This window comes from Sminthopsis crassicaudata, chromosome 2 (assembly GCF_048593235.1).
Source record: "Sminthopsis crassicaudata isolate SCR6 chromosome 2, ASM4859323v1, whole genome shotgun sequence".
Lineage (NCBI taxonomy): Eukaryota > Metazoa > Chordata > Mammalia > Dasyuromorphia > Dasyuridae > Sminthopsis > Sminthopsis crassicaudata.
Genome location: NC_133618.1, coordinates 186,803,174 through 186,822,387, shown reverse-complemented (window position 1 = coordinate 186,822,387; position 19,214 = coordinate 186,803,174). Strand labels below are relative to the sequence as shown.

The following is a 19,214-nucleotide window of genomic DNA, read 5'->3' as shown; positions in this document are numbered from 1 at the left end:
TCATAAACTGTTAACAATTGAGACAAATCCGTGAAATGATTAATAATTTAGACTGATAATGCCATCAAACTTTGCTGGTGAATGGAAATGATGGTTTAATTATGTTAACCTAATAAAGAATATATTAAACAAATTTCAAGTAATTTTCTCTTTATTCCCTATTAGGAAACAAGGTTAGACTGAAATACAAGGTTAGGACTATATCATAATTTTGTTTTACTCATCCAAAAATCAAAGCGTTTTCCAACTTTTGAATATTACTTTCTCAAACTGAAGCATGTATTTAAGGATTTATATGAACTATTCTTTCTTGAGTCAGGATTAAATGGAAAGAAATTGTTGTCTTTTGATTTTATTCTAAGAAGTAGATATTAATTTATGAAAAAACAGTGGTATCAGTATACCAAATTAATAAAAAGATATTGGGTTTTCACCACAAATCCAGGCTTTGAGTCTCTGAAACTAAATTTATTAATCTTCTGACCTCTCTCCTTTCATTCTGTAGCAAGTCTCTTCTATTTTCCAGGATTCACTTTCCTTATCTGAGGTAGCTGGACTCAAGCTGGACTTTTAAGGACCATTTCATTTCTGTTATTACACAGTACACAAAGTATCCAATTAAAATCTCAAGCATTGATTGATTCTGTGAGTTATCATTATATGTAGAAGTGTGGCAAACAGAAGAGTCAATAAGAATAAAACTTTAGAGATTTATTTAAAAAAACAAAAATAAAAAAACAATTCTTTCTACCCTGATAATGGATTGAGAAGTAAAAGTCCCTGAGATATCAAATTTTACTTGGCAAATTATATTGTTATCAAGGTTCTGAGAGAAATGATTATTTGTCTTTTGTATTAATAACTAATTATTTTATTGAGACCAAGAGTTTTCTTCTTTTCTACATCTTCCTCCAGAAATCAGCCAGGAAATCTCTCCGAGACATATTCTAAAAATCTAAAGAAAACTTTTAAATTTTGAATTGAGGCTAATGAGTGAATTCCTGTTCATTGTGTTTAATGATCAAAGTTTGGGAAAATGTGGATTCTACCTTTTGTTAGATTGGTGATATGGAAATTAACAAGTCAGAAACTCATAATATAGCATACCTCTCATTGTAATATTCATTCTCTCATTAATTTTTAAACAGTCAAAGTTGATTATTGACTTCAGGAATAGCCATTCTTCCAAGAGCATATAAACTGTTGTTAAATGCTAGCTCTGGTTCCATTACCACCATTTCCCACTTGCGTGATTCAGCAACAAGTCACTTTATCTTTGAGTCTTACTTAAATGAGGAGCATAATTCTAGGTCCATCACCTTACAGGGTGGTTGTGATTATTGCATGAGATGCACATAAATATTTTTTTGTAACAATGAATGTCAGTTGTTATTATTATCTCCTTTTTTTTTTCCACCCTCCATCATTAATAACTGTGCTGAGCACATATTTATAGGCTCTTAAATTCTTGAATCGAGATGATTATTTTAGAATTCATATTTTCTTTTTAAAGATTTGCGCTTTAGTTTTAAAATAGAAACCTTGGGGCAACTAAATGTCAAGCTTGAAGTCAGAAAGATTCATCTTCCTGAATTCAAATCTGGCCTCAGATACATAATAGCTGTGTGACTCTGGGCAAATCACTTAACCCTCTTTACCTGCAAAATGAGCTGGAAAAGGAAATGCAAATCATTCTAGTATCTTTGCCAAGAAAACCAATGGAATCACAAAGAGTCAAACACAACTAAAATCACAGAAAAGAAAAAAAGAAAGAAAGAAAGAAAGAGATTACCTAGATTTTATTTTTACCAGTCACTAAATTGAGATCAAGAGATATGAAGTGAAGTTCGTAAGGTTATGTTAGTAATAAGCATCAGAAAGCAGGACTCTTTCCCATTGTCTCTCTCTTTTAGTGTGTAAAGCATCACACTAATCACTAAGAATACAAAAGTCAAGCCCAAATTTATAAACTAGATAAAGAAAATAAATAAAAATTGTGTGTGCATGTGAATGACTCAATAATGTGTTGATGTGTCATGTGAGTCAATAGATTTATTAATTTCATTTTTAAAAATCTATGTTATTAAAAAAGTTTTCTCTCTCTGACTCTCCCTGTAATTAGAGAAATCCTCCCCTGAGTCCTCACTATTTTGAATGGTGAGGACCTCATGTGGTCCACTATCTCTTCATTGCCCCAGGTATGTTTCATTTTATTCATAAGTCATTTTCTCATTAGTTACCTTGCTACTGTGAATGCTCCTCCACCCTAATTCCAATTTTGCAATCATAATCAAACCAATATTGTTATTGCTAAGGAATAGAATATGTGAATTTTCTCCTCTCTGGCTCCATTTACCATGTCTGTGACTTTCCCCAAAACTTATTTTCTGGCCTCTTCTAAATGTGTTGTCTTTCCATATTAGATTGTAAGTTCCTCATACTCTTAATATTTAGTGCAGTGCTTGTCACATAATAAGGATATAATGTTTTTAAATTCATTTTATATATAAGATATAAGTATGTTTGGGGAGTGTGACATATCTTTATTTAAATGCATATATATTTGGATATATACCTATGTATGCTCTTGTATGTGCTATATATATGCATGCATATAATAGAAGAGGATAACATTAGATACTACATGCAGGGGTTCTCTGGTATAAAAAACTCCTAGCTAAATGAAATGCCCTCCACCAATGAAGGCTGTCACCTTTTCTGTGACTTATAAGCTTTAGACAGCTGTCTAGAGTACAAAGCAATCAAAAGTTATTATAAATGACAGAGGGAGGACCTATATCTAGATCTTCTTGGCTTTAAAGCTGTTTCTTTATTCCTTCCATCATGTTGCCTCATATAAAATATATATGTCATATTATATGTATGCATATACTACATAATGAATATACAAATATGAATAGATATTTATGCATCCGTCTACATGGACTATATCTTTCTCTAGGTAAATAAAAATCAATCAAATATGAATAGATATTTATGTATCCATCTACATGGACTATATCTTTCTCTAGATAAATCAAAATCAATCAATTAAAAAACATTTATTATGCATCTACAATATTCCAGGCACCGGACTAAACTAAAGAGGCAAAAGACAGTTTATGTTTTCAAGAATTTATAATCTAGCCAGAGAAACAATATGTAAACTGACATGTTCAAAACACAAGCTCTATACAGGATAAACAAGAAATAATTAAAAGAAGGAAATCAATGAAATTAAAAAGAATTAGGGAATGTTTCCTGTAGAAGGTGATAGGCCATCTTATTTTAGTAATTTAAGACGTTCCCTGATATGAAAACTCTCTCTACCAAGGCAGATAAGCAATCATTTTGAAACTTTTCAGCAATATTTGTTTCTCCCTTGTCTTTTAAATTTTTTTTTCATATTGATCTGTCACAGTACCACTTTCCAGTCCCAATACCATTACCCCTCTTCTATTTTTCTTAACTTCTTATTTGTCTCAATGAAAAGGAGTTCCCTCCTGTCCACTGCATGTAATCTCATTTGACAGGAAAGATCAATGTGTAAGACTGAACTAAGAGAGGAGAGGACTGAAATATTAATTCTTCTCTTTGCAAATCATAGATCAATTTCCCTTTCATTATTTCTTAAATTTCTCTGTCTCAGGGGCAGAGTTCTTTGGGTGAGAGACAGGTTCCTATCTTCTTTTGAGTTCTAAAGGCTATTATGCTGATAGGTGTGGTGTGAACGTGTGATATATTAGATGCAAGCAATTGAAACTAATGTTTTAATGAATGTTTTCTAGTCAGATACAATATTATTGCTGTCAGGTACTCTGCAGTGAATGTCTTCACAAGATTTAGGCTTAATAAGTGTTTCAGAAACTAAGTATAACTTTTATAGTAGGAAAAATAAGAATAAGAGAGTTTAAATGACTTGGTCAGGGTCAAATATAGCCATCCCTTTTTAGCTTTTAAAGCACTTTTTGATGTTGCCCTGGCCTATCTTTCTATCTATATTAGACATTTTACTCCCTTTTGCTTTTTATGATCCCCTTAAAACAACCTTTTTCTACTTCTTCTGATGCAGGTAAATTGTAAAAAAAATTTGTCCCCTTTTGATCTGTAAGATTAAATCTCTGATATTTTGTCCCCTTTGATTCCTGGCCTCCCAGACTCCAGAAACTCTATGAGAGAGAGCATATCTTTCCTGCTAGCCTTTTCTAAGGAAAATCAACTCCCTTCCCCATTGTTATCAGGATCCTCATACAGGAAGCCTTAAAAGTTATTTCCATTCAATTGGAGATCTGGGCCTGATATTGATAAACATCTAGGCTTGGGGGCATTGGCTTTCTTTGCATTCTGAAACCTGAGTCTCAGATTTCTTATTAAAGGATATTTCTAAACTCCTGATCCTTGCAGAAGTCTGGAGTAGGGCATAACTGACTGCCCGGACTCTTGCCCACTGTGAAGACATTCTCTTCTCAATGGCAGCCTCCATTTCCCAAATAGGACTTTGCAATTCAGAAGTCAGTCTTCCTAGCAAAGCTGACTTCTCAACGAACAATAAACTTCCCTTTTGCCATTCAATATTTTGGGTTTGTGAATTCTTTCACAAAGGACCTGCACTGACCAGAAGGGGATTCCCACACCTCAATTTTCTCACTCCAATAACCTCATCACTTCCACATGACAATATTTCCTGGAGATATCTTCTTACTTCTGCATAGGCTCCCTCTCTTCCTTCAAGACACAGATCAATAAAGATCTTCTATGTAAAGCCTCTCCTGATTCCTTTAACTGCTCACAACTCATCCTGTCCAACTACCTGGTGGTTAACTTTTTATTTCTATCTACTTATATAGATTTTATTCATTTTTACACCTCCCCCCATTTAGAATGAAAATTCTTTATAATTTCCTTTGTTATATTTATTTTTTAGAAATCAGCACAATGCCTGATATTTAGCACATTTGTAATGAATGCTTATTGATTAATTTCTAGATTGATAAAATGGTAGATCAAGCATTAGTTTCTAGTAGTCCTGCCAAGTGTTTTATTTGTTTTTTTTTTTTCTCATACCACAAACTGCCTCTACTCGACCTTTTATCTTATTGCCTTAACTTTATATTTAATAATCAGGATCAGCTCCTCAGAAATTTTGCCTGCATTTTCTAATGGAAGAATTTAAATAATTTTTTCCCCTACTCCCAAATGAATCTCTATTAGATTGTGAACTCCTTGAAGGCAGGTACTGTCTTTTGCCTCATTTTGTATCCCTGGTACTTAGTATAGTGCCTGACACATAAATGTGTTTAATAAATGTTTATTGTTTGATTATCTGAATGAGGTTAGGAAGATGCTTGCCAAGATTTGAAAACACTAGAAAAACAAGGGGAAAGCTGAACCTTGGAGTGCAGGAAAAGGATCAAATTTGGTCTGGATTAAGATGAGAAAATTCAAAGAAAGAGAATTTACCAAATTCAGAGATATATCATATTTCATTTGCCAGTAATCTTAATGAACTTCCTTCTCAACACATCTCTCGAGTTATCCCATTTTATTTTGGACAAATGTAATTATAAATTAGTTTTTCTTTTCAGTAAGCCAAAATCTTCCAATTTTCTCTTTATATTCCATAATTCCATTCTGATTCTTATTGATTGATCACCAATAGGTTCTTGGCCAACTCCCATTTGGTCATTGTTTGGGTTCTGATTGACTTAGGTTGAATTTAAATAGCAATCATTTCTGCTTTGATAAGAAACCCAGAGGGTTTTACCTTCCCACATCTATCTATCTATCTATCTATCTATCTATCTATCTATCTATCTATCTATCTATCTATCTATCTGTCTATTCATTCATTCATCTATCTATCTATCTATCTATCTATCTATCTATCTATCTATCTATCTACTTCATTTATCTATCTATCTATTTATTTATGCATTTGTTTGTTTGTTTATTCAGATTTTTGGCGTTTTTTTTGGCTAGGTGAAAAAGGACATTCTTTGGCCAAGAACAAGCCTAATTCTGCTTCTGTGCATAGACCTTCAAATACTTGAAAATCATATTTAAATATTTCAATCTTTTAAATGCTTTGAAGCAATAAGAGTCACATGCTTTATTATGATACTCAGACTCAAAGGAACTAAGTTCAAATTAAGCAGCTTCTATAATTTAACTACTCATGTGATTAAGCCATTTGATCTCTGTTAATCTCATTTCTTTGACCTGAAGGGGACAAATTCTGGATTCTGTTGTGATTTAGTAGCAATTTTAGATATCTCAATTTCTGAAACTCTCTTCATATTGAATTAAATATATAAAAGGGATTAAATTATTTTTCAATATGTATTTTATAGATGTTTTATTTTTATATCACTTACCTTTTACTTTGTGATGTTCACTGTATTCTTAGAGTTATTCCTTATAATAAAGGATTTAAAAGAAAAGAAAAACAATAGCACAACCAATAAACATAACAAGAAAAATGTGATATTTCTATGCAATTATCCACTTGATGCCCCTACCCTTGCAAAGAATTATGTGTATGTGATGGTAGCTGAGATACAGTAGGAAACAGAAAAGGGACAGTATTTTTTATATCTCTTCTTTGGAATCATGCTTTGTTTGAATAATTTCATAACATACAAATATGTTAATTTGTAATTGTTTTTATTTCTCATTTAATAACTTTATTTGTTTTGTATATTGTATTCCTAATTGCTTACTTCAGTTTATATCAGTTCATGTAATTCTTTCCATGATTGTCTGTATTCATCATGTTTATTATTTCTTAAAGCATATCTTCCATCACATTAATTCTCCAATCTTTGTTTAGCTATTTCAAAGATCATCCAATCAGATTTTTAAAACTAACTTTCTTCAAATTTTTTCTTCAGTGATTGACACTTAGGTCAATATTCATTGTCTTTGAAGCTTACTATATTATCATATCTGAAGTTGATTTTTGTTCTGACATTCTTTCTCATGCATTCATTTTTTTTTCCCCTAAGAGGGATCTAGGAAAGAAATTGAAACCTTTGAACTAGAATCTTAGATTGACTGTAGTGATAAAAGAGACATTAGAGATCATATACTTTTCTCAGTTTATGAAAGACTTAACTGAGGCTCAGAATGGCAAAGTGATTGACTTAAGTTGAGAGAATGTTGATAGTCTGGGCTAAAGTGCAGTCTCCTGACTCATTGCCCACTATCAGATCTTTCTAAAGACACTGAAGAGAGAAATAAAAACTTTGAATCTGTGGTGTGTATATATACATATATCTTCTTCCTGATGAACAAATACAGGTGCACCTTTTTTATTATCATTCTCAAACAAATATTCTCATATTAATATATTTTGTAAATTAAGCTGTCATTCTTTATATCAAGAAATTTCATTAAAAGTAATGACCTTGTCCTGTTGGAATAATATTTCTGTAGAGTTGGAATAATATCTCTATATAGGCAGCATTTACTTTCTTCCTCCTCACCTCCCTGATCAACTTAAGACAGAGTTCCACATGGACAGACTGGGAAAATGGAATATTACATTATAATTTCTATTGCTATTGCCATCCTCCTTCTTCTGTCCTTTCCTCCCTTCTTTTCCTTTTCTCTTTCCTTCCCTTCCCCTCCCTTTCCCTTCCCTTTTCCTTGCTCTTCCCTTCCCCTTCCCTATTCCTTTTCCTCCCTCTTTCCTTCCCTCCCTTCCTCTCTTCCTTCTTTCCCCTCCCTCCTTCCCCCTTCCTCTCTCTCCTTCCTCCTCCTTACCCTCCCTCTCTCTCCTCCTCCCCACCTCCTTCCCTTCCCCCTCTTCCCTTCCCTTCCCTCCTTCTCTCTTCTCTCTCCCTCCCTTCCTTCCCTACCTCTTCTCTTCTCCTCCTTCCTTCCTTTCTCCCTCTCTCTCCTCCTCTCCTCTCCTTCCTTCCTTCCTTCCTTCCTTCCTTCCTTCCTTCCTTCCTTCCTTCCTTCCTTCCTTCCTTCCTTCCTTCCTTCCTTCCTTCCTTCCTTCCTTCTTTCCTTCCTTCCTTCCTTCCAAGTCTTTAAGTAGTTTGCAAAATGACTTCCAACTTTTTTTTTTTTCCCCATTTCATCTTTTAAAAAATCGAGTTAGGGACTATTAGAATTTCCATTTAAATGATGATGGTTACTCAGCCAAAGGTCATGATTTGCCAAGAATCACACAGTTATTAAGTATCTAAGAGCAAATTTGAACTTGAGTCTCCCCAATTCCAGGTCTAATACTCCATCCAGGAAACCACCATGCAAAAAGAATGCAAGCTAATTTTGAGAGGGAAGGTGCTGGATGGGAAAATCCTGTCAACCAGTTGCCTTGAGCTGAATCTTCAAGGTAATGAATTCTATAAGATAAAGGTTAAAAAGGACTACATTTTGTCTTAGGAAATGGCTGGTATAGAAGAGAATGACCAAATAGAATAGTATATAAAGTATGGGATGGGAAGTAACAATCTGGAAAAATAGGGAGAATACAGGTTTTGAAGGACTTTAAAAACTTAACAGAAAACACTGTTTTATCTTAGAAGCATTAGGGAGCCACTGGAATTTATTGAGGTGGGGAGTAACATGTAAGATTAGCATTTAAATAAAATAGCTTCCATAACTATAAAGGTTCAGTTCTATTGGGGGAAAAGACAGTCATGATTCTATGGGCATAGTGGGTGAGATAAGAATCTGAAGAAAGGTTTCAAGATACCCAGGGTTGAGGAGCACTGTGTTAAATGGGAAGAAGAGGTGGAACTGGCAACAGCAAGGGCCCTGGTTTCCTAGAAGCTATGCTTTGGTCACTCAACTATTTCTGAGTCCATCTAACTAAGTATCATGAAACTTAGTACTGTCCTTTTCTTTGTAAGAATTTTGAGAGATTTTGTCAAGTACTTCACATACAGGAATTCTTTGTCCTGCTTAGTCACTTCATCAAAAACAAAATGATTATTGTCTGACATGAATAGATGAATTCAGTATGACTGTTAATGACTTTTACTTTTCCTTATATTTCTCACATATTTTCCATTTAATTGTTTAGACATTTTCAAATGTGTTCAACTCTTTGTGATTCTGTAAGGGGTTTTCTTGCCAGAGATACTGGAATAATTTGCCATTTTCTTCTCCAGTTGCTTTTACAGATGACGAACTGAAGTAAACAGGGTTAAGTGACTCACCCAGGGTCACACAGCTAGTAAGTATCTGAGGCAGATATGAACTCATGAAGATGAGTTTTCCTGCTTTTAGGCTTCATTTTCTTTCTTTTTTTTTAATAAAATATTTAAAATTTTTTTTTTAAATTAATTTTATAATTATCATGTTTTTTGGACACTACATATGCATAGATAACTTTTTACAACATTATCCCTTGCACTCCCTTCTGTTCCAAATTTTCCCCTCCTTCCCTCCATTCCCTCCCCTAAATGGCAGATATTCCCATACATATTAAATATGTTATAGTATATCCTAGATACAATATATATGTGGAGAACTGAATTTTTGTTGTTGTTGTTGTTGTTGTTGCTAAGGAAGAAATGGATTCAGAAGGTAAAAATAACCTGGGAAGAAAAACAAAAATGCAAACAGTTTACACTCATTTCCCAGTGTTCCTTCTCTGGGTGTAGCTGATTCTGTCCATCATTGATCAATTGGATCTGAGTTAGAGGTTCTCTTTATTGAATATAGGCCTCATTTTCTATCCACATAGCATCCAGCTACTCATTTTAATAATAATTCTAAGTCTCCCCCCCCTTAATTTAAGAAATTTTGCTAATCTAAATTTAAGGGTAAGGCTTCTTTCCTCTTTTTGAAAATTATAAGTTCTTTTCATATCTAACCTATTTCATTCTGTATGATTTTTCAAAAATCACTAATAATAGTTTAGTAATTATACATGCTTTTTTTTTTTTTTTTTTAACATTTTGAAATATTTTAGCACTTTGAGAGATTGTTCTTCTGGACCAACTAAGGCTGCAGAGGATAGAGCATTGGTTGTGGATTCAGGAAGGCCTGAGTTAAAATATGGCAAGTTACTTAATCTTTGTTTGCTTCAGTAAGAATTCAATTTAATAAACATTTATTGAGTGCCTATCACTTGCCAGGCATTCTGTTAAGTACTAGAAGGAATTTTGTGAAGATCAAATGAAATACTTTTTAAAAAAACAGCACCGTGCTTGGCACACAGTATGTACTATAAAAATGCTTATTCATTGCTCTTCTATTTTTCCTTTTTTTTCCTTCATTTTGTAACTTCACTGACCATTCATCCAATACTTATGATCAAAGATATATCTAGGTTTTATGGGGTCCAAGATATGAATAGTTTCTCTTTCCTGGAACATATTGTTCACTATTAGTAACCTCCTACTTTTGGAGCAAAGCCATAGACATTGCCCTTGCTTAGAGATGACTTTGAAATTCATTCATTGATGAAAAAGATGGGAAAGGAGGGGAAGTCAGAATAAAGTGAACATGTAGAGAGATTGGTCTTGGCAAGTGGGATTTTTGTCAGGGAATAAGGGAAAAGAGAAGAAAATGGAAGATGATGTGAATGAAGTTTGAGATAAAAAGAATAGAAGAAGGAGCTCATATCTAATATCCTCAATATTCTTAATAAAGGTTGAGGTAGGTCTTTAGGTAAAATAAAAGAAAAACTTGTCACTGTATTTTAAGAAAGATTTTTTTAAAGTAAGTTTTTTTATATATGGTTATTTAATTGTTGTTGAAATGCTGTGTACTGCTGGGATTTAGGGATTACACATAATATTAAGAATTTCATTATATACTGGGATCCTATTTAATTCATTTTATAGCCATTCAGGCAATACAGGTATTACTATATCGATTTATGTACCTAATTCTATATCTTATTTCAGAAAACTTAGCTCATATTCATAAAGTAGGCTTTTTAGATTATGAGAAAAAAAGAAAATAAAAATAGTTCACATTGCTAATATTTAAGGTTGACAAAGACAGAAAATTCAATTGTTTATACTGCCAACAACTCTTATAAGTAATGAAAACTCATCTGTTTAGAATGATAGTATTTTACTTGAATACTTTTATACAGAAGGAACTAAGGTATGTATTTAAAAAACATGTCAAGTTATAATAACTGGTAATACTTTTTTGAGTTGGAAAACAATATAGCATATGAAAATTTATATTTTATTTAGCCTGACTTATGAGTTCTCATTCAAAAGAGGCTAATTATTAAAAGAAAAAATTGCCAAAAAAAACTTCATTCATTAAGAGTTCATTTAGATGAGAAGTCTCTCATTTTCTTTCCCACACTAAATTTCCCATTTAAACACAGCATGGTGTGAATTGGTGACTTTGAAGCACTAAAAGTGGAGTAATAAAGGATCATCTTTTGATGATTGTAGATTGTAGACTTTTGATAATTATAGAGTCATCCTTTTGCCAATATGATCAGATACATCTCCTGACTTTCCTCTTTTGTATGCGACACTCATTTCTAGATTTTGCTGCCATTATAGTTTTTCTCTGTGTCTCAGGTGGTTATTACTCAGATTATTATGAAGGAAAGAACACAGACTTGTCCCTTCTCCCTTGTTCTTGAAAATATTTTATATGTTCTGAAGAATTTTTGTATATAAGCACATTGAGAGCCATAACTAGGTGCTAAAATAAGAGGTAATTCACAAATCTATAAACATTTTAAATAACTTTGGTTCTCCATTTGAAGCAGGGGGAACTCAACTTTATCTTAATTAAATTAAATAAAATAAGAATTAAGTACCAACAACATGGCAGGCACAGTGCTATCATTGAGATGTGAAGCTAAACAAGAAATGTTCTCTGCCTTTAAAAAGCTTGCATTCTTTTGACTGATATTATGTGATCAAAGTAAGTTCAAGATATATTCAAATTAATTACTAGTTGGAGGGTTAGGAAATATTAATATTTGAGAAAATAAGAAAAAAATCTACTGTTCTAGGTATTATTTGAGTTGAATTTTGAGGAAAATGAAGGTTTCTAAAAATTGGAGGTAGGGAGAAAAAAAATCAATTTAACATATTTTTTAAAAAATACCTTCTTTATGCAAGTCACTATGCTAGGTACTGGGTGGATAAAGACAGCTTAGCCTGGGAAAAGGAGAGCAGGACTTCCCTGAAACATGTGACTGACTCAGGGTACCAAGACTGCTTCTTGTGCCTAACCCTTTAAACTTTAGGTTCTTAGAATAATGTCAATTATTGGGAATGGTCCTTAAAGATCATGGAGTCCAAACTTCTCCTTTTAAGAAACTGAGGTTCAAAGAAGAGAGGCAGTTTGAAAATAGCTATTCAGAGGAGACTTGAGATTTGAACTAAAATCTTTGGAATCCAAGCCACTAAATCATATTGCCTTAGTTTAGCATTTTAGTCACATGCAAAGGTATGAAGATTGGGAATAGAACAGAATTTTGGGGGAGAAGTAAGTAGTCTAGACTTCATGCCAGGGTCTCTCATTCATATTGTGGGATGGAATTCAGAAAGTGGGAATTGAATTTTAGCTCTTCAATTTTCTCCCTGTATAATTGTTGGCAAGTCACTGACTATGTGATCTTTCATTTGTTCATACGTAAAATGAATAGGATAGATTATATGATCTCTGACATTTCTTCTAGCTCTATTTTTTTTAGCCTAATTGCTTATTTTGTTAGTAATCAATTTATCCTAAGGCTTATAGTTCTTCAATTTCTCTGTGAACTTCCTAAAGATTTCTCTTTGTTTTTTCAAGAAAATAGAATCCAAGTTCTCTCTACCCAGCATATCCAACTGTATTCCCCAGTACTCTTAGACCTTTACATACTCCAAAGTGGAGCAAGAGATTTGTTTAGACCTCTCTACGAGCTAGGATGTGAGAATTTATTTTTTATCACTCAGAGAAAATTCTAGACTTGCATCCTCAATTAGTCTTTCATATATTCAGTTTCCTCTGCAACTGTCATTTGGAATAATCCTTCCATACTGTGCAAAAAAGATCATTTCTTATACAGACATAATTTTAGAGAAGAGGATATTGTTAGCTAAAGTTTTGAACAGGAAGTATTCATGGATACAAGTGAGTTTGTCTGATGGCATACTTTTTAATTAAAAATAAATAAAACTCTCTATGGTCTCTTTTAAGTACTCAATATATTAAAGATATTGCTTACTTTATCACCCAAATTAGTCATACAGATCTCCAGTTAAAATGAAATCTCAGAAATAAGTGGTGGAAAACACAATTAAGAGCTGAAAATGAATTAAAGAAAATTAAAGAAAATGCATAAAAATAATATACTCACTAAGAAATGTTCTGTTCAAATATAAACAGGTTAGTTTCATTATATAATTGGTGGAGTAATTTCATTTTTAATAAACACTGGAAATACTGTGTATATATCATTTGGCAAATTATTATAATTATGTCATTCTTAAGTAGCCAAATAATTAATACAACATTTTCGCTTCTGTTCTTCCCTGTTATCCAACTTTTTTTTTTTTTCTTTTAAGTTTGCCATGGGGAAAAGAAAAGTAATAACTTTATCTTAGAACTCAATACTCAACACCTGTGAGAGTTATTCTTTTGATGGTCAGATTAAGAGCAACTCTCTGAATGAAATACAAAATTTCTATCAATATTAATGAAGGTTGGCTATGATATTATAAGCCATTTCCCTGAGAGAATACTGTTTTCACCATGTTCCTCTCATCAGAAATTAATTTCTGATTCATATAACTGTACATAGTATCTAATACAGTGTAAATAGCTTAGATGATATGTTATGTATGCTCCACTCATTTTATAATTTTTATAGTGTTTCTCTAAGAAGCAAGATTTAAGCTAGAAATGGCTTTTCCTATTTTTCTATTTTGTTCATTCTGTATTCTAAGGAAGAGAGATACTGTTAATACTCAAGAAGCTTGTTCTTAATTCACTGATATCAAACACAAAGATAGAGTAAGGACATGTGTCAATCTGCTCTCAACCTTGTGTCCTAGGTAAATGTGTAAGACAGTAACTTTATAGTCAAAAGAAGGCTGACTTGAAGGTGAGAGAGTACAACTGATTTTGCCCAAGGTCATATTAGAAGTAAGTGAGAGCCAGAATTTGAACTGAGGTTTTCTAACCCTAAGCCTAGTGGACCACAAAGGTAAAAATTCCAGGTGCTAACCATTCTAATGGTCCAAAATAATCTAGTTCTTTCCTTCCCTTTTCCTCAATTTCTATTTCTCTTATATTCCAAAGTAACCAAGATACTTAGATATATTTTATTAATCTAATATACATTATACAAATAAAATTGAAAAACCTGGTTATTGTAATTATTTGGATCCAAATGGTTAATCATATGGATGGAAGTATTGCTTCTAGGGGAAATAGTAATAAAGAGGTTCACCCCTCCCTTCTCCCCTACTTTAGAGTGCTTCTAACAATCTATCAATGATTCTAAAGTTTTCTGCTTTTAGAATCAATGATTCCAAGGTCACCCCAACCTTAGAGTACTATTGTTCTAACAATCTGTCCAATGATTGTAAAAGTCTCCTGGCCTAGGAACATAATAATATTTCTTCCCTTAGACTTCAGGGAAGATGTATTAATGATCCTGAGATCTTCTAACCTTGGAGTGCTATTGTTCTTACTGTAGGTCTGTTATTGATTCTAAAAATCTTACAAACATTTCAGTATCAGATACATAATCTGCTATTTATTAACAACCAAATTCCTGAGACCATGCCTTAATTCTACCTCTAGGCCATAAAATTAGCATATCAGTGACATGAAGTACTTGATCTCTCCATCTTTTTCCTATAAAATTATCTTCTTGCTCCTTGTTCTTTGATAAATTTTTTTGGAACTTAGCCTGCTTCAATCGATGTTTCAATTACAATAAACTATTCCCCTTGACTTGGACATGAACTTAAGCCTGCAAATTCTTTTGAGACACTTTGTAACACTGGTCTGTGACCCCCAAACTTTTGGGGTTCCTTTTAATATTGTGAGGGATGTAAAAGACCCTTACCCAAAATGACTACTCAGAGATCACTCAAAATAGAAAGTAGAAAAGTTGTTTATTAAAACCTCCAGAGGATGAGCCATACCATCTTGAGATAAGAAAGAGAAAGCTCATGGTATGAGGGTTAAAGAAGTAGTAAAGATATACAGCTTTTATACAAGAGATTACATCACAAGTGAGAGAGCATTGAGAAGGGGAGGGGGAAGCATCTAATTGGTTGTTGTTATCCTGAGAGATTGGAATGGAAGGTGTCTCTTTCCTCAAAATCACCTGATTTCTAGGAAACAGAAAATCAGGCCTTCAGGCTTAATCAAGCAGATAGTGGTCAAGCTAATAGACTAAATATCAATAAATGTCAAATACTGATAAATGTCATCAGTTCAGGTTAAGTAAATATATTTATAGCTGGCCAAGGCTCAAATAAATATGGGCCTGCACATATTATATAGGTCATATGGGAAACACAGAAATAATGAAAATAAAATACAAAAAAAAAATCATACATTTCTGTAAATTCTTCACCTTATCTCTCTATTCCACACATAATCAACAATATCAATTTATTAGTTATTTAGGCTGCATCTATTAATCTTTCTTCTTTTCTCCCTTAACTCTGATATGAATAATCTCTCTACTTGTACAAATTGTAACCCATCCATGTTGCCTTTCATTGAGTCACAGATTTTGGATTCTCAGGATTATAAGGAATCTCAAAGACCATCTAGATAAATAAATACCTAAATAAAAATCAAGAAACATTTATTAAGCATCTACAAGCATCTACTAAATGTCAGGCACTGTGATAGTGCTAGGGATACAAAGAAAAACAAAATATCAGTCCTTGCATTCAAGGAGCCCACTAGTCAAGTCAAATCAATAAAGAGTATTTATTAAGATTGTATTTTATGCTGGGACTGCTAAATAATTTATACAGAGTTGTCATTCAGTCTTTTCATAAAACTTTCTAGTATATTATTTGTTATTCTGGTTCCCATTGTTTGGAAGTTGGATATAATACATCTCATGTCTCTCCCTTCTCCAGTATCCTTAATGGATTTTGGGGTGTCTAGTCTCTCAATAAATGGCTCCATTTCCCACTGGCAATCTTTCTCCAATTATATGGATGGTCTTCAGCAACTGAGTTCCATTTAGTCACTTAAAATTGGATCAAAAAAGGACATTTATTTAAAAGATAGAATCATAAAAACAAACTTTCTATCTACCTCATGGTACTTGTATCACCTCTGAAGAAAAAAAAGAGATTACATTCAGTTTAGCTCAGTTCCTATATAGCAAATATTCCTAGTTTCAAGTCCAACATCCCCTTTAGAATTGAGTCTCAGGAAACCTGATTTCTCTGAGTTTTCTTGTCAGACTGGTTAGTTCCAGCATCCTGCCTGAATCTTCAAGATTGCCATGATTTGAACTTTAGGTCTGGTGCAGGTGCCTGAAAATAGAAAAGGAAAAATAACACACAGCAGAGATTCCAGGTCCATTTCTAGGAGCCGGAAACAGAAAGGGATTAAAGTTTCTTCCTTTCTCATTTTAAATAACATAGTCCAAGTTGTGAGCAAACTGGAATTTTTATGCAAACAATAAGAAAGTGCACAAGAAAGAGAATGAACTAGAAAGAATCAGTTGTACTCTCTCACCTTCAAGTCAGCCTTCATTTGACTATAAAGTTACTGTCTTACACATATCTCAATCTGGTCAGTTTTAAATGGTTGGTATATTCTGGTAATGCAGTCAATTAAAGGCATCTATACCACCCACATGGTAAGGGATACAACATACATTCAGATTTGGTGATCTGCCCCTACCAGGGCAAGCCCCATTATAGCAACAATATGGACCCATTAATGAAAGAAGCAGCTTGATCCTAGCCTTGTTAGGAACTATCGCCCTCCCCCATGAACAATATCCATTCTAAATCTAAGTCTTCTTATCTTCTAACTAATTCTTAATTCTGTTCCCCTCCCCCCAGTTCCCAAGATGAAAAAGCCTAATTCTTTTTCCACATAATAGCATTTCATTTGTATAAAGACACCTGTCAACTGAGTTCCCCACCTCAGGTTTTTATACTTCAAGATAAACATTTCTACTTCCTTCCACTCCATCTATGGCATGGTTATAAGGTCCTTTACTATCTTGATCATTGTCCTCAGAATCCTTCAGTGAATTACTTTCTAAAATGTCATGACTCAAAGTGAGCACAATTTTCCAGATATTCCATGAACAAGGAAGAATTATAGAGCTCAAATCTGGTCTCAGATACTTCCTAACTGTGTGACCCTGAGCAAGTTACTTAACCCCAATTGCCTCAGCCAAAATAACAATAACAATAATAATAATAATAATAAAAATAAAACAAATAGATAATAGAAAAAAATTGAAAAAAATTGTCGTGCACAGCAGAACATAAGATTTAAAACATAAAGCAATAAATTTTAATTCAAGAAAGCCTATTTAATAAATACTGTACCTTGTGTTCAGAACTGCCCATCTTTGCTTCCTGGTAGGTTTTCTTTGTTGTTGTGGTTCTCTGCTACATACTTTCTACTTTATTCTCCCTCTTTCCCCCAAAGGAAGAATACAATTAAGCATATCTCTGCGTGTGTGTGTGTGTGTGTGTGTGTGTGTGTGTGTGTGTGTGTGTGAGAGAGAGAGAGAGAGAGAGAGAGAGAGAGAGAGAGAGAGAGAGAGAGAGAGAGAGAGAGAGAGAGAGAGATGTGGTTTAGGACCACATCTGATTTAGACATCCGATGATGGTGGGCACCAAAGTTGGGATTCAGTCATGTGAAGAATTCACAATGGCCATTCTCTTTGGCAAAAGGCATATTTATGAAAGAGTTTACAGATAAAATGAAGGGAAGACATCAGGGATCATAAATATAAAACAGTGGAGAGTATATGAAAGGCAAATTACTCAGTGGAACTCACAATTACCCTTAGCTGGCAGGCTAAATCCTGAAAGGGACTTAGTACCTTAAAAGTGTTAGTTTAACTGTAAGGAGAAAATATGAAGTTGGAAATCTTAGTGGAGTAAGAGGAGATACCAAGTGGCATGGGGGAAGGGAAAAAGACACCCTGAGGCAGACTAACTCAAAGAAATTAAGCAGCAATGGGATGGCCCCCAAAGTAGATTTTATAGGGAAAATTTTACTTCAGGGACATGATTGAAATTTCTGACAGGGTCATGGCAAGGTGAGACTGCTCAAGATCTCTACAGAGAGTGCGTCTTTGAGGTTTGACATAACTTGAATTTCAAATGGGATGACCTCCCCAGAGAAAGGGACCATGGAGCTAGATTGATCTCTATCAGTGCCGTCTTCCTGCTTGGCTCGGGATTAATTCTTCAATTTCTCTCTATACAACACACTATTATTCAGGATCTCATCTTGTGTGTATATGTGTGTGTGTATGTGTGTGTGTGTGTATATATATATATATATATATATATATATATATATATACACATATATATATATATATACATATATATATATGTGTATATATATATATATATACACACATACATATATACATATACATACATATCTGTATATATACATAGACATCTATAATCATACACATATGCATATACATTCATATACATCTATGTAAGACTGTACTGTGCTTGTCTTTTGTTTCTTTGAAGGAGGATAACTTCTTCCTTCATAAATTCAAGTCTTTCCATATTTTTCTAAATCCACCAATTAATCATTTCCTATGCCACAAAATATTCTGACCTTACATTGTTCAGTTATTTTAAATGATCTAAAATAATATTGATTACTATGGCTGACATAGTATAGTTTCTCTATTTTTTCTCTTTTAATTAAATCTATTTTAACTTTAACTTTGACTGAAGTCATGATTGCTACCCTTACTTTAACCTAATAAATTCTACTCCTGATCTTTATTTTATGTTAGTTTTGTATGGGATGGAGTCCTAGATCCCTTTACCCAAATTGACTAGTCAGAGGCATCTTCAGATACAAACAACATGCATTTATTTGGTCCTTTCAAGGAGAGATCCAAGCACACCAGCTGAACAGACACAGAGCCTTTCAACTCCCATCTCCCAGCATTGTGTGCCCAGGTGACTGAGAAATGTTGAATTGGTTAAATAGCAAAAGACTTGGGTTCACTAGATGGAATGAATAGGAAGTAATTATTGACCAATGGTCAGCAAAGCTGTCTATTTCTT

General features: G+C 33.4%; 1 long non-coding RNA gene across 2 annotated transcripts in view; it reads left to right on the top strand.

Moving 5' to 3' along the window:
* Window positions 1–19,214, top strand: part of LOC141553339 (uncharacterized) — a 150,575-nt gene that overhangs the window by 91,050 nt on the left and 40,311 nt on the right. For both annotated transcript variants that reach the window (XR_012485409.1, XR_012485408.1), the window contains exons 3-4: window positions 8,230–8,344; window positions 9,126–9,190. This is a non-coding gene — a long non-coding RNA (uncharacterized LOC141553339). The remainder of the gene's footprint in view (window positions 1–8,229; window positions 8,345–9,125; window positions 9,191–19,214) is intronic.